Consider the following 14,974-nt stretch of genomic DNA (forward strand, 5'->3'; position numbering starts at 1 on the left):
TAATCTAATTGAGGGGTTCAGAGTGTTTTATGTACAGAATAACAGATAGCCCGGAGTGAGTTACAGTCTGGAATCTAATTGAGGGGTTCAGAGTGGTTTATACACAGAATACCAGATATCCCGGAGTGAGTTACAGCCTGGAATCTAATTGAGGGGTTCAGAGTGTTTTATGTACAGAATAACAGATAGCCCGGAATGAGTTACAGCCTGGAATCTAATTGAGGGGTCCAGTGTGGTTTATTCACAGAATAACAGATATCCTGGTGTGAGTTACAGCCTGGAATCTAATTGCGGGGTTCAGAGTGGTTTATACACAGAATAACAGCTAGTCCAGTGTGAGTTCCAGCCTGGAATCTAATTTGAAGGGTTCAGGGTGGTTTATATACAGAATAACAGATAGCCCGGAGTGAGTTACAGCCTGGAATCTCATTGAGGGGTTCAGGGTGGTTAAAAAACAGAATAACAGATAGCCCAGAGTGAGTTGCAGCCTGGAATCTAATTGAGGGGTCCAGGGTGGTTTTTACAACGAATAACAAAAATCCCGAAGTGGGTTACAGCCTGGAATCTAATTGAGGATTTCAGAGTGGTTTATATACAGACTAACAGATAGCCCAGAGTGAGTTACAGCCTGGAATCTAATTGAGGGGTTCAGAGTGCTTTATATACAGAATAACAGTTAGCCCAGAGTGAGTTACAGCCTGGAATCTAATTGAGGGGTTCAGGCTGGTTTATGTTACAGAATAACAGATATCCCGGAGTCAGTTAAAGCCTGGAATATAATCGAGGGGTTCGGGGTGGTTTATATACAGAAAAACGATACCCTGGAGTGAGTTAAGCATGGAATCTAATTGAGGGGTTCAGGCTTGTTTATATACAGAATAACAGATAGCCCAGGGTGAGTTACAGCCTGGAATGCAAGTGAGGGATTCAGAGTGGTTTATATAAAGAATAACAGATAGCCTGGAGTGAGTTACAGCCTGGAATTTAATTGAGGGGTTCAGTGTGGTTTATATAAAGAATAGCAGATAGCCCGGAGTGAGTTACAGCCTGGAATCTAATTGAGGGGTTCAGAGTGGTTTATATACAGAATAACAGATAGCCTGGAGTGAGTTACAGCCTAAAATCTAATTGAGAGGTTCAGAGGTGTTTATATACAGAATAACAGATAGCCCAGGGTGAGTTACAGTCTGGAATCTAATTGAGGGGTTCAGTGTGGTTTATATACAGAATAACAGATAGCCTGGCGTGAGTTCTAGCCTGGAATCTAATTGAGGGGTTCAGAGTGGTTTATATAAAGAATAACAGATAGCCCGGAGTGAGTTACGGCCTGGAATCTAATTGAGGGGTTCTGAGTGGTTTATATACAGAATAACAGATAGCCCGGAGTGAGTTACAGCCTGGAATCTAAATCAGGGGTTCAGATTGGTTTATATCCAGAATAACAGATATCCCAGGGTGAGTTACAGCCTGGAATCTAATTGAGGGGTTCAGAGTGGTTTATATACTGAATAACAGATAGCCTGGAGTGAGTTACAGCCTAAAATCTAATTGAGGGGTTCAGAGTGGTTTATATACAGAATAACAAATACCCCAGGGTGAGTTACAGCCTGGAATCTAATTGAGGGGTTCTGAATCGTTAATATACAGAATAACAGATAGCCCAGAGTGTGTAACTGCCTGGAATCTAATTGAGAGGTTCAGTGTGGTTTATATACAGAATAACAGATACCCGGAATGAGTTACAGTTTGGAATCTAATTGAGGCGTTCAGAGTGGTTTATGTACAGAATAACAGATTACCCTGTGTGAGTTACAGCCTGGAATCGAATTGACGGGTTCAGAGTGGTTTATATACAGAATAACAGATAGCCCAGAGTGAGTTACAGATTGGAATCTAATTGAGGGGTTCAGAGTGGTTTATATAAAGAATAACAGATATCCCAGAGTGAGTTACAGCCTGGAATCGAATTGAGGGATTCAGAGTGGTTTATATAGAGAATAACAGATAGCCCGGAGTGAGTTACAGCCTGGAATTTAATTGAGGGGTTCAGAGTGGTTTATATAGAGAATAACAGATATCCCAGAGTGATTTACAGCCTGGAATCTAATTGAGGGGTTCTGAATCGTTAATATACAGAATAACAGATATCCCAGAGTGAGTTACAGCCTGGAATCTAATTGAAGGGTTCAGAGTGGTTTATATAGAGAATGACATATCGCGCGGAATGAGTTACAGCCTGGAATCTAATTGAGGGGTTCAGAGTGGTTTATATACAGAATAACAGATAGTCTGGAGTAAGCTACAGCCTAAAATCTAATTGAGGGGTTCATAGTAAGCATGGCCAGACAGATCATAGGGTGGAAATAGACTTGGACAGAGTAAGGCATACAGGTTACACTGAACAGGACGTGCAGTAGACAAGGTCAACATGAACAAGATCACCATTATTTGAACTTAGAGAATCCATGCATCAGTCTAACGTGCCTTTCCTAACAGTTTATATGCCTAAATTAACTCTCCCCATGTTATCGTGCAGTTGGTGAGTGATCCCTGTCCTGAACATCAGGTTATTCCACAACAGCAGCCAGAATACCTTTCATCGGAAACAGGTAGCGATTCCCATCAGCTTCCACCCTACATAAAGAACACCAGACTGTCTTCTTTGTGATGGAAGATGCCTTCTTGAGACTTCACACAAGACATAAGGCTTCCCCCCTCACCACGAGAAAACCACGTTAAAGTCCCACGTGTGTATCATAAACAACGGAGCGACGAGGAACAACGTGGAGCAGTCTGTCTGTGCAGCCTCTGCCCCACTTGTTCATCATGTTAGAGCATCAATCTGGAGACCCTTAAGACTGCCGATGCTGGAGATCAGAGTAGAGCCTCGATTGCTGGAAAAGCACAGCAGGTAAGGCAGCGTCCGAGAAGCAGGAGAATCGATGTTTCGGGCATAAGGCATTCATCAGGAATCAGCATCAATGACCTCATTCTGCCCCTGTGTAAGTGCTTTGAGGTGGGAGTGGCCTCCTACTGTTCATGTATTAGTGACTCAAGGGACTGAATGGCTTCTTCCTCGTCCAATTGGACAGGGCCAAGGGCCTGACTGGGTTCCTGTTTAACAGCTCGATGTGCTGACAAGTGTGATGATGCTGCAGCTTTAAGAGGTCATTTTTATCCTGGTTTCTTTTAAGAGAGAGATTGAACGATCGTTACAAAGCTGGCTAGTTAAGACCACTTGAGTAACAGCTAGGGAGACCTAAGGTTAATTTTAATGAAGCCTGAATGGGTGTGGCCAGCTCTCACAGATTAGGATCACTGAGTTTTGGTTTCTCAGTGACATCAGAAACTATTGGCGTCTCAACAGAGTTGGAAGCTTCAGGGAATGTCTCCTAGTTGCTACCCTCTCTGAATTTTCTCTTGATACTGTTTTCTATTCCTGAATGTTCCTTTTTGCCAAGGGCTGTGTTTATGGGAGTTTCCTATGTTGGACTAGTTCATTAGTAATAGCTCCTAGATCTATTATTCTGTTTAGTTGCCCAATAGAATTACGTTATTCTACATTCCTCTTTCTTTGGTTTTGTTTTATCTTCCGTGTTTAAGTAGATGGTGTTTCGCTGACCACCGAGTAGTTTGACCAGTCACATTGCATCTGGAACAGACACTTTACATTTCCTTTAAAATAAGAAAACATAAGAGTCTCAGCTACTGCCTTGAAATATTTTCGAGGGGCTCTGGTGTGCCCCATTACACTAGACTCCTTCTCTTCCTGAGTAATAGACTGGAGGCACTGAATGGGCTGTCCCTGTTCATCTCCAATAGTGACAATGGGCTGAATGGCTTCCTCATATTCCTGTGAAACCAGCGTGAGGTTCTGATTGAACCCTTGTTTTGCTGTGGCAATGTGCAGTGTCAGGAAGTGCTGTTACATGAATGTTGTGGACATTTTAACAGCACAAGTCTCAATGGAGTCTGGATCCTGCTAGTTACAGACAAAGACCAGTTCAGGAACTGACGGGGGACAAAATGTTCTGAACATTGTGGAATCTTCAGTGACCTTCCCCACTTCTGATCTTATGGTGGGGAAGGTGGTGGCAGGGAGACATTGATGAAGTAGCTGAAGATGTTTGTGAAGAGGAAGCTACCCTGAGGATCTCCCACAGAGGTGACCCAGGACTGAGATGATGAACATCTTCCTTTGTGCCATGTTTGACCCCAAACACTGGAGAGGTTACTCTGATTCCCATTAAGTTCAGTTTTGTTAAGCTCCTTGATGTCAACAGAAGTTAATCACTGCCTTGATATCGAAACCAGTCATTTTTACCTGAACCCTTGTCTCAACCTCTTTTGTTCATATCAATAGGCCATGGTATAGGAACAACACGTGTTTTCTTCAAACAGGTGGGATTGAATGTCAGGATTTCTCTTCTCAAGAGTGTTAGGGAGCTACTGACTGAACGTATTTGAAGAGGAGCTAGATGGATATTGACCTGTCAGAGAGTTGAGGGCTATGAAGAATTGGGTTTCAAAGAGGATTTGAGACAGAGAGCAGATCAGTCATGATCTTAGTGAAGGGCCAAGCAGGCTTGGGGGGGGTGAACAACATGCCCCTGTTTCTGATGTTCTCTCATTCTGTTATTGGAAACTTAGTGGGTGTTATTTTCATGGATGTTCTGTTATTGAATGTTTCAGTCAGGGAGACCAGAGGATTTTGTGAGCATTGATGGGTGAGGTATGTGGGCTGTATTCACACTGAATCTGGGTCTACAACATGACCAACAAATGAATCACAAGTTGCAGAGAGGGGAAGCTCTGTAAAGAGAGATGAGAGGCCTCTTTCATACCAAGCCTGGGTTTTCCAATTACATTTCGCAAATCATGTCAAAAACCGTGTGGGATAGTCTTGAAGGGCCGAATGGTCTCCTCTGTTTCAGTGCACCAGCTTATAGGAGTAAGTAGCCTCCAACTGCTCCTGTCTAGCAGGTTTGAGGGGCTGAATGGAACACAGGAACATGGGACTGAGGAGCAGGAGTGGGTAATTAGATACTTTGAGCCTTCTGCACCAGGCACTAAGATTGTGACTGATCAGGTTGTGGACTCAGCCCCACTTTCCTGTCTGCATCCCATTATGCATGACTCACTTCTCTGTCAAATATTTACCTAACGCAGCTTTCAATCAACATGAACATCAAGGCACGATAAACTTCCAGCGAAGAGAATTATGACTTGAAAGGTCCTTTCAGAATTTTTTGTCATCCCTCTTATAGACTCAGAGAGTCATACAGAACGGAAACAGACCCATTAGTCCAATCTGTTCACTCCGATCACATTTCAAATCTGATCTAGTCCCATTTGCCAGCATTTGGTAAATATCCCTCTTCTTTCAGATACTTTTTAAATGTGCGATTGTAACCGCCTTCAGCACTTCCTCTGACAGCACTTTCTGTACACACACCACTCTCTGTGTGAAACATTTACCTTCAGGTCCCTTCTAAATTATTCGCCCTCTCACCTTCTTGTTTTGGAACCCCATATCCTGGTGGAGCAGAGTGTGGCTGTTCAGAATACCCATGCCCCTGATGGTTTTATAAACCTCTGTAATGTCACCCTTCAGCCTCTGACACTCCAGGAGAAAGCACCTCAAACTAATCAACCTCTCACTAAAGCTCAAACCTCCAGTCCTGGAACATCCGGGTAAGTTATTTCTGCAGAAAACCGAGTTGTACGCAGTATTCTTAAAGTGGCCTCACCAACATCCTGTACAGATACAACATGCCACCACAACTCCTATACTCAATACTCTGATTGATTAAGGCAAATGTGCTAAATGTGTTCAGCACCACTCTGTCTACCTGCGACTCCACTTTCAAGGAACAATATACTTGCAGCCCTATGCCCCTTTTTTCCACAACACTCTCCAGGATCTCACCATTAAGTGTATAATTTCTGCCCTGATTTACCTTCCCAAACTGCAAAACCTCGTCTTTATCTAAATTAAACTTCATCTTTCCATCCTTGCCCCTTTTTCCCATCTAATTGCGGTCTTGTTGTACTCTGAGATAATCTACTACACCACCTTTCTGATGTAATCTGTAAATTTACTAACTATTGCCCCTATATTCACATCCAAATCCTTTACATAAATGATAAAATACAGTGAACTCAGTACTGATTCTTACAGCACACTGCTGCTCACAAGCCTCCAGTCTGAAAAATACCCCTCTTCCTTCAAGCCAATTGTAACTAGCTTCTTCTGTATCCCATGTGACTGAAACTTACTAATCTGTCTACCAATCACAATGAAATACCAGCTATGAAGAGAGGCTGAGTAGGTTAGGTTTATTTTCACTAGAAAAAAGGAGATTGAGGGGGTCCTGATTGAGATTTACAAAATCATGTAGGGTATAGACAGGGTGGATAGAGACGGGCTTTTTCCCAGGTTGAAGGATTCAATAACGAGAGGTCATGCTTTCAAAATGAGAGGTGGAATGTTTAAGGGGGATACACGCGGTAAGTACTTCACACAGAGGGTGGTGGGCATTTGGAACGTGTTGCTAGCAGATGTGGCAGAGGCCGGCACGGTCGATTCACTTAAGATGCGTCTGAACAGATGCATGAGTAAGTGGGGAGCAGAGGGATACATATGTTTAGGAATTGACCGACAGATTTAGAAAGTACATTTGGATCGGTTCAGGCTTGGAGGGCGAAGGGCCTGTTCCTGGGCTGTAAATTTTCTTTGCTCTTTGTTCTTTAAATGAACACCTTGTTGAAGTCCATTTAGACAATGTCCACCAAACTGTCTTCATCAATCTTCTTTGTCACCTCTTCATAAAACTCAACCAAATTAATGAGACATGATTTCCCATGCAGAAAGCCACGTTGTCTACCCCGATCAGCCCTTGCCTTCCCAAATGTATGTAAATGCTATCCCTCAGAATCCCCTCCAACAACTTTCCCACCGTTGACATCAGGCTCACCGGTCTATAGTTCCCCGGCTTTTTGGGTCACTGTTTCCTTTTCTAGTCCCACTCCTCCACTGCTCACAACAAATGTTAAATGTAACCAGGTTAGTGATATGGCCGATGATATTGGTCTCAGATTGGGTCAGGGTCAGTTTTAGGAATAAGTCAGGCTAGTTTCTTTAATCTGCTAAAACAACATGTTTATGATCCAGAGCAATGTTACTCAAACTATGATGGAAAAATGAATGGCAAACTGTTTGGGTATTGCAAATATATAATCAATATTTCCCTGTTTAAAACACTGAGACACACACATACAAAATCTCTGCAACTTTAACTTGAAAGAACTTTGTCCAGATATTATTGGAATACGTGACAAAGGAAAATTGCAAGATTGGCCAAAACGTTATTCTGCTTCTGAAGATATGGTACTCACACAGCTGCTAGCAATGGGATTTCATCCTGGGAGAGTTGGATTTGGCTGAATTCCCTTTGTTTTAGGCAGTGAGTAGATTCCAGTGATTCGTGTTAGGGATCATCCAAAGGGTAGCACAGTGGTTAGCACTGCTGCCTCCCAGGACCAGGGACTTGGGTTCGATTCCAGCCTTGGGTGACTGTCTGTGTGGAGTTTGCACATTCTCCCCTTGTCTGTGTGAGTTTCTAATGGGTGATCCAGTTTCCTATCACAAACTGTGTAGATTCGATGGATTGGTCACGCTAAATTGTCTGTAGTGTTCAGGGATTTCTAGGTTAGATGCATTAGTCAGGGGTAAATGTTGGGAAAGTTGGTATGGACTTGTTGGGCCAAAGGGCCTGTTTCAGCACTGTAGGGATTCCATCAAAATACGATGGTAAGGATGACTTCAGAGAATTTTTTAGCTCACACACATTGCTGTGATGAGGAACAATGAAGGAGAGAGAGTGCAATCGGCCATTCCTTCTCAGGCAGATTACATTTTCTCCCTCTCTGAGTTGAATCACACAGTAATGTCATCCTCTCCCAAACTGGACCATGTGAGGTCTCCTTGTACATTGTCCAAACTATGTCTCCATCACATTCCCTGTTCCATGTAGGTGCATCATTGCTGCTGTCATACACAGTGCCATACCCTTCGCAGAAAATGGTCTCGGTCAATTTGAAGATATGTTTATATGTCCCTGTGTCATTAAAAAATAAAAATGTTTAATTTATTCAGAATACCTGTGTTAAAATGAATGCATTTTTTCAAGAAATACAGAAATTGCTGGAAAATCTCGCCAGGTCTGTCAGCATCCAGATGCCTTTTACATGCTGTAGTTGTACCAGCCTCCACCACTTCCTCTGGCAGCTCATTCCATACGCACACCACCCTCTGTCTGAAAAGGGGCCCTTTCGGCCTCATCAAAACCTTTCCCCTCTCACTTTCCTCCAATGCCCTCTAGTTTTGGACGCCCCTAACCTGGGGAAAACTCCCTGACGACTCACCCTATCCATGACCATTCTGATTTGATAAACCTTTACTGCTGCCAAATGTGACTCCAATCAACATGAATGGCTGTACTTTCACTTATCCCGGGCCGAAATTCTGAAATTCAATACTGAGACCTCTTCCTTCTCCATCAAGTCACAATTCTAAATCCATTTTAATCAGTTTGTTCAGATGTATCCTGAGACACTTCTGTGGGCTTTACACCTCGACCTTTGTGCCCAGAAGAGGTCTCACCAATATCCTGTACAACCTCAATATGACTTCCCAATTCCGATACTCAAAGGTCTGACCAATGAAGACAAGTGTAAAAAACACTTTCTTAACCAAACTATCTACATGAGATGCAAATTTTAAAGAATTAAACCTGACAGCCTAGGTTTTCTGTACTACAGGACTGCCAAAGCCCCTGCTTTTAATTGTATACGGCCTGTTCTTGTTTGATTTACCAAATCCAATGCCTCTCATTAATGCAAACTAAACTCCATCTGCCACCCCTCAGCCCAGTGTGTGATATTACTGCCACCTCCCCCTAGCATCACTCAGCAATACCCATAAAGCTGTAACATTATTCTCCTGTGTGTTTGTTCATCAGACTGCCCTGACATGCTGGGACATACCTCTGCAACAGGCAGGACTTGAATCCAGGCCTTCTAGTCCAGAGCTAGTAACACTACCACACAAGTTCAGGAATTGGAATCAAATCCAGAGCTCTGGCTCAGAGACAGGGACACTACCCAATACAACTACCATACTCAGATTTTGGGTCATATTTTAGTGCCCATTTTCAGTTCGGTGTGGATGATTATAATCAGGTTGCCATTACTGAATTACAAAAAACACTTTGTATTATTAAACAAATGCAAGATATTTGTCTCAACTGTAGGATGATGAGTCTATATGCTATGCTATCGAAATTAACTATGATCATCTTTAATTGCTATTATCTGACGTCTGCATTATTAAGGAAAGAAATCTTGCAGCCACACTCTGCCCAATGAAGGGTCTCAAATAGATATTTATTACTGAACACCAGAGACGAAGGAAGAGCTTAATTTCTGACCCTAAAACACCGATCACTATTACGCACCTCTAACGTGTGACTGCCCTCTTCCAAAAACCATGAAATGATACCAGGCCGCTGATTACTGTCCAGCCTCTCCTCCCCACTGACTGTGTCTGCATTCTGTCCCTCCTCCCTCTAACCACACAAGGGAAACCAAGCTCAGGATCTTTGTGAAAATCAAGGCCGGAGTGTGCAGGCTTCCTGGAGAGGGGGATGGGCATTTTAAAATTGAAGGGGGAGGGGGAGGTGGCAGTAATATCACACACTGGGCTGAGGGGTGGCAGATGGATTTTAGTTTTGATTAATGCGAGGCATTGGATTTGGTCAATCAAACAACAGCAGGACCTATACAATTAAAAGCAGGGCCTTTGGCAATGTTGTAGAACAGAAACCTAGGCCGTCAGATTTAATTCTTTAAAATTTGCATCTCATATAGATAGTGTGGTTAAGAAGGTGTTTAGCACACTTGTCTTCATTGGTCAGACCCTTTGAGTATCAGAATTGGGACGTCATGTTGTGGTTGTACAGGGTATTGGTGAGACCTCTTCAGGAATACTGTGACCAGTCTGGTCACCCTGCCCGCTCATTCCATAGGCACACCACCCTCTGGGTGAAAACGTTGCTCCTTAGGTCACTTTTAAATGTTTCCCCTCTCACATTAAGCTGATGTCCGCTAGTTTTGGTCTCTCCGTACCCTAAGAAAATACCTTGACTATTCACTTTGATATTAATGACCTTGATATTATTAAGCTGGAGAAGATTCAGAAGAGATTAACTAAGATGTTGCTGGGAAAGGAGGGATTGAGCTAGGCTGGGATTTGTTTCACTGAAGAATATGAGATTAAGCAGTAACTTTACAGAGGTTTATAAAATAATGGGGGGTACAGAGAAGCTGAAGGGAGGGCTGATGTCTTTTCCCTAGAGTTGGGGATTCAAAACTGAGGGATATTTTAAGGTTCGAGGAAAAAGATTTACAACAGTCATGAGAGGTAAATATTTTAGACAGAGTCTGACTTGTGTGTGGAATGAACTTCCAGAGGGAGTGGTGAAAGCAGGGACAGTTACAACATTTAAAGGACATTTAGATCAGTCCATGGATAAGACATCAGTTTGGATGGTGCTGTGAGCAGCTGCCCTCTCCCTCCCCCTCTCTGAATGAATCCCTGTTGGTTTTCACCCTCTGCCAATGCCTGTGCAGTGGCGTGTGGAGGCCAGCAGAGGGTGGCATTGTATCACTTTAAGCACCACAGAGACTGCCAGACCTGCCCCACACAGAGACACACAGATACACACAGCAATTGTTCGGACACAACATTGAGCTCATCTGGTAATATAAACTAAACATAAAGAAATGCTCAATTGGCCTTGTAAACTGTTAAAATATGAGTGACAGAGGACTCCCAAATTCCACTGTTTAAAGAAAAACATAAATTTACTTTTTTAACTCTGAAACTGAACATTTTACATCAACTATTCACAACTCTGAGACCCCCTTTCTTTAACTGCTTATTACCCTACTCCAACTCTACAGTAATGTACTGTTTCAAAAAGACACTTATTAAAATTACATAAACGTAATTTCAAAACCACACAGCAGCTGTTGTTTCATCTGACCTCACACCAAGATCCTTTTTTCCCATCTTTCCTGGGAAGACTGGCTCATGTTACAGGATGCTATCGAAGTGTCTACATTTCAGCATTCTGCAACCTGGGAACACATCCTTCCGTGACACTGTCTCTCAGTTTCCTCCTCTCTGTCTATTTCCTAAACCCCTCCCATGTCATGATATTTAAACTGATTCCCCCGCCACCTCTCAGTGGCAGTGATGTTCACACCCACAGCACCCCCTTCTCATGGCAACAATGGAGATATGGAGCTGGAAAAGGGTGAGAGCTGTACATCCTGTCACTTCCAGCCCGGACTGAAAGTTTCCCCACACTGGGCAGGGATCTAACACAGTGTTACTGAGCAATGCACTGGGGTGGGGTACACAGTCCTACATGCTGGGAGGGTAATTGCTCCTGGGTTACGGATCAATGCACTGGGGTGGGGTACACAGTCCTACATGCTGGGAGGGTAACTGCTCCTGTGTTACAGATCATTGTACTGGGGTGGGGTACACAGTCCTACATGCTGGGAGGGTAACTGCTCCTGGGTTACGCATCAATACACTGGGGTGGGGTACACAGTCCCACATTCTGCTGGGGTTTGGGGGGGGGATGGCTCCCGGTTTACAGGGGGAGAGGTGATAGGTCAGAGAGGAGGTTGGGGTGGATGGGGGGGAAGGTCATGGACAGGTCAAGGAGTTCCCCGTAACATTCCGTCCCCGACATTCTATAACTGACATTCCCCGGAACGTTCTATCCCTGACATTGTTTGTGAACGGCCGGACGTCAGTGAATTGAACAAACGATAAGATCCCGAGGGAAGAGATCCCATTCCAGGGAGAAGGAGACACTGTTCCGAAGGCCCCTCAGGCAGTTAAAGGGGTGAATACGTTTTCCCTGTGTTTACATTTCTTCACGACACAGGATCGACCACAATTTAGACCAAAATACAGGAATTCCCAAACTCCGTTTGTCTTCAGGAAACTGGGAGAGAATCCTTCAGGATAGCAACGTTCCCACCCTCCGTATTCGGAACTGGGAAGGAGTGACCTGTGTCTGCTCTCGAGTGATCGAGTGTGTGGGAATGTTCTAGAAACCATCTGTCCTTATGGATGTGTCTCTGTGTGTTTGGGGAGGGAGGGTTTCTTGTGGTTTATGTCACATTTTTGTCAGTAATTCCCACCTTCCCATTTGTTATTCCAGCTCCAATTATGTTAATAAATCCCTGAATACAGGGACACATTTGAAAATCTCACTGCGTCCCCGATCAAACGGGTCCCTTTGCCTCCAGGCTGATGGATAATGGGTTTGTTTTCCTTCCTCACAGTTAACGTAGTGACCATCTACGTCCTGCTTTATAAAGATTGTGGATTGTCTCCATGTGTCAGACGTTACCTGGGGGCCATGGCAGCGGCGGATCTCCTGGTCATTATCCTCGACCTGATCCTTAGACACATTCCCATTGTTTATCGGGAACAGTTTTATTTCCTGGAGTACTCCGTCCCCGTGTGTAATATCCACGCCGTCCTGCTTTATGCAGCCACTGACTGCTCTGTCTGGTTCACCGTCACTTTCACCTTTGATCGGTTTGTGGCCATTTGTTGCCAGAAGCTGAAAAGTAAATATTGCAGTGAGAAAATGGCGGCTGTGGTTCTGGGAGCAGTGACTGTGCTGAGCTGTTTAAAGAACATTTTCTGGTATTTTATGCTCACGGCTCGGTATTGGCTGGTGAACCTCCCCTGGTTTTGTGATGTAAGAGTCACTGTTGTATTATCCAGTGTCTGGGTCACAATCGAGTTCCTCCACCACATTCTAACCCCGTGTGTCCCATTTCTCCTGATTCTGCTGCTCAATGTTCTCACCGTCAGACACATTTTAGTGACCAGCAGAGCCCGCAGGAGACTCCGCGCTCACACCAATGGGGACGCTCAGTCTGACACTGAAATGAGAAACCGAAAAAAATCCGTCATTTTACTGTTTGTGATCTCGGCCAATTTCATCCTGTTATGGTCAATGTTAATGCTGTATTCTATATGGAAACGGATGTGGTGGATTGGGTATGGGTCTGTGTCTCTCGATGCCTTTGTGCAGGAATTGGGCTTCAAGCTGCAGCTCCTCAGTTGCTGCACAAACACCGCGATTTATGCCGTGACCCAGACTAAGTTCAGGCAGCAGCTGAAGAATGTGCTGAAATATCCCTTCACCCAAATCAATCCATCCAACAAATTCCCTCATTAATCACACCATCCGGGATTTTCTCATTTCAGTTCAGTGTTTCAGCGATGGAGCAGCCTGTCGCTATGGTAACAGACTGAGGGTAGCGCTGGTTTGTCCATCCTTCTCCCACAGGGGGGTTACAGGGAAACATTTCAATGTTTCTCACAACTCAGGGGCCAGTGAGAAAAGGCACCATCCCACTGACTGTATCCATCACTTCCATTTGTAAACAATAAAAATGTTGATTAAAGCGTGCCGAGCAGCAGAGTGACCGATGTTGTTGTGTGTCTTTGTGTTTAAGAAGCTGAGCTGGAGAGAGACAGACTCAGCCCCAAGTCCTGGTCCTCAGGGAAGGGGAGGGCACCGCGCCCTGAGCTCAGGAGCTGGGTTTAACTCCCTCTGTACCCCCACTCCAACCTGGACTCCCCATTTCCTCTCCCCGACCCTCTCTCCTCATTGCTCTCCCTCTCTATCTCTGCATACTCTTTCCTTCTCAACACCTCTCCTTTTCACTCTCACTCATTCCCCGTCTCTAACACACACACCCCCAATCCTGGTTTCTCCACCTGCCTCCACTCTTCCCTCTCTCCCTCCCTGAGAGAGAGAGAGAGAGAGAGAGAGGAGACAGGGATGGAGTTGAGAGAGGGGCAAACAGAGTGGTCAAGTGATAGAGGGAGATGGCAGCAAGAGAAAGAGAGAGAGACAGGGGCGAGAAGGAGAGAGAGAGGGAGGAGAGAAAGGGAGATGAGGCGACAGTGATCCGAGAGAGTGTGAAAGAGCAGGGAGAGACAGGGTGGGGGAAACGAGAGACAGGGGGGTGAGAGAGAGGGGCAAGAGAGAGAGAGGAGGCAGGCGAGAGAGAGAGGGGGGACAGACAAAAGGGGTGGGAGAAACGGGGGCTGCAATAGAGAGGGGGGCGGGAGAGGGGAGGCCGAGAGAGGGGGGGGTGAGAGAGAGGAGTTAAGAGAGACAGGGGGGCGAGAGAGAGAGGGGGCGAGAGAGAGGGGCGAGAGACAGAGGGGTGAGAGAGAGAGGGGGGCGACGAGAGACTGGAGGTGATGAAAGAGACTGGGGACAAGAGAGAGACCGGGGCGACGAGAGAAACCAGGGCTGTGAGAGACCGGGGGGGGCGCAAAAGAGACCGGGGGTGAGAGAGAGGGGGTGACGAGAGAGAGAGGCGGTGAGAGAGAGAGGGGGGCAAGGAGGGTGCGAGAAAAAAGGGGCCAAGAGAGAGGGAGACAAGAGAGGGAGGGGGTGCGAGAGAGAGAGGGAGCCGAGTGGGGGGGGGGGGAGCGAGACAGAGGGGGATGAGAGAGAGACTGGGGGCGACGAGAGAAACCGGGGACGTGTGAGACCAGGGGCGAGAGAGACCGGGGGGTGACGAGAGAAACCAGGAACATGAGAGTATAGGGGGGTGAGAGCAACCGGGGGCAAGACGGAGGGGGTGACGAAAGACTGGAGGTGACAAGAGAGACGGGGGGTGAGCGAGACAGGAGCCAGTGAGACAGACCAGAAGCGAGAGAGACCAGGGACGAGAGAGACCTCGGGCAACGAGAAACTGGGCATGACGAGAGAGAACGGAGTGGGGGGTGGTACGAGAGAGACCGGGGCAAGAGAGAAACCGGTGGCAATGAGAGACCAGGGGTGAGAGAGAG

The 14,974-nt window shown here is 45.5% G+C and overlaps 1 long non-coding RNA gene across 2 annotated transcripts in view; it reads right to left on the reverse strand.

The window, feature by feature from the left end:
- Nucleotides 1-14,974, reverse strand: part of LOC140489145 (uncharacterized) — a 323,165-nt gene that overhangs the window by 257,156 nt on the left and 51,035 nt on the right. The window contains exon 3 of one of the 2 annotated variants that reach the window (XR_011963095.1): nt 12,585-12,713. The exons of the other annotated variant lie outside the window; for it this stretch is intronic. This is a non-coding gene — a long non-coding RNA (uncharacterized lncRNA). Of the gene's footprint in view, nt 1-12,584; nt 12,714-14,974 lie in introns of those variants that run through there. 2 annotated transcript variants of the gene reach the window in all.

This window comes from Chiloscyllium punctatum, chromosome 18 (genome assembly GCF_047496795.1).
Source record: "Chiloscyllium punctatum isolate Juve2018m chromosome 18, sChiPun1.3, whole genome shotgun sequence".
In the NCBI taxonomy this organism is placed as follows: Eukaryota; Metazoa; Chordata; class Chondrichthyes; order Orectolobiformes; family Hemiscylliidae; genus Chiloscyllium; species Chiloscyllium punctatum.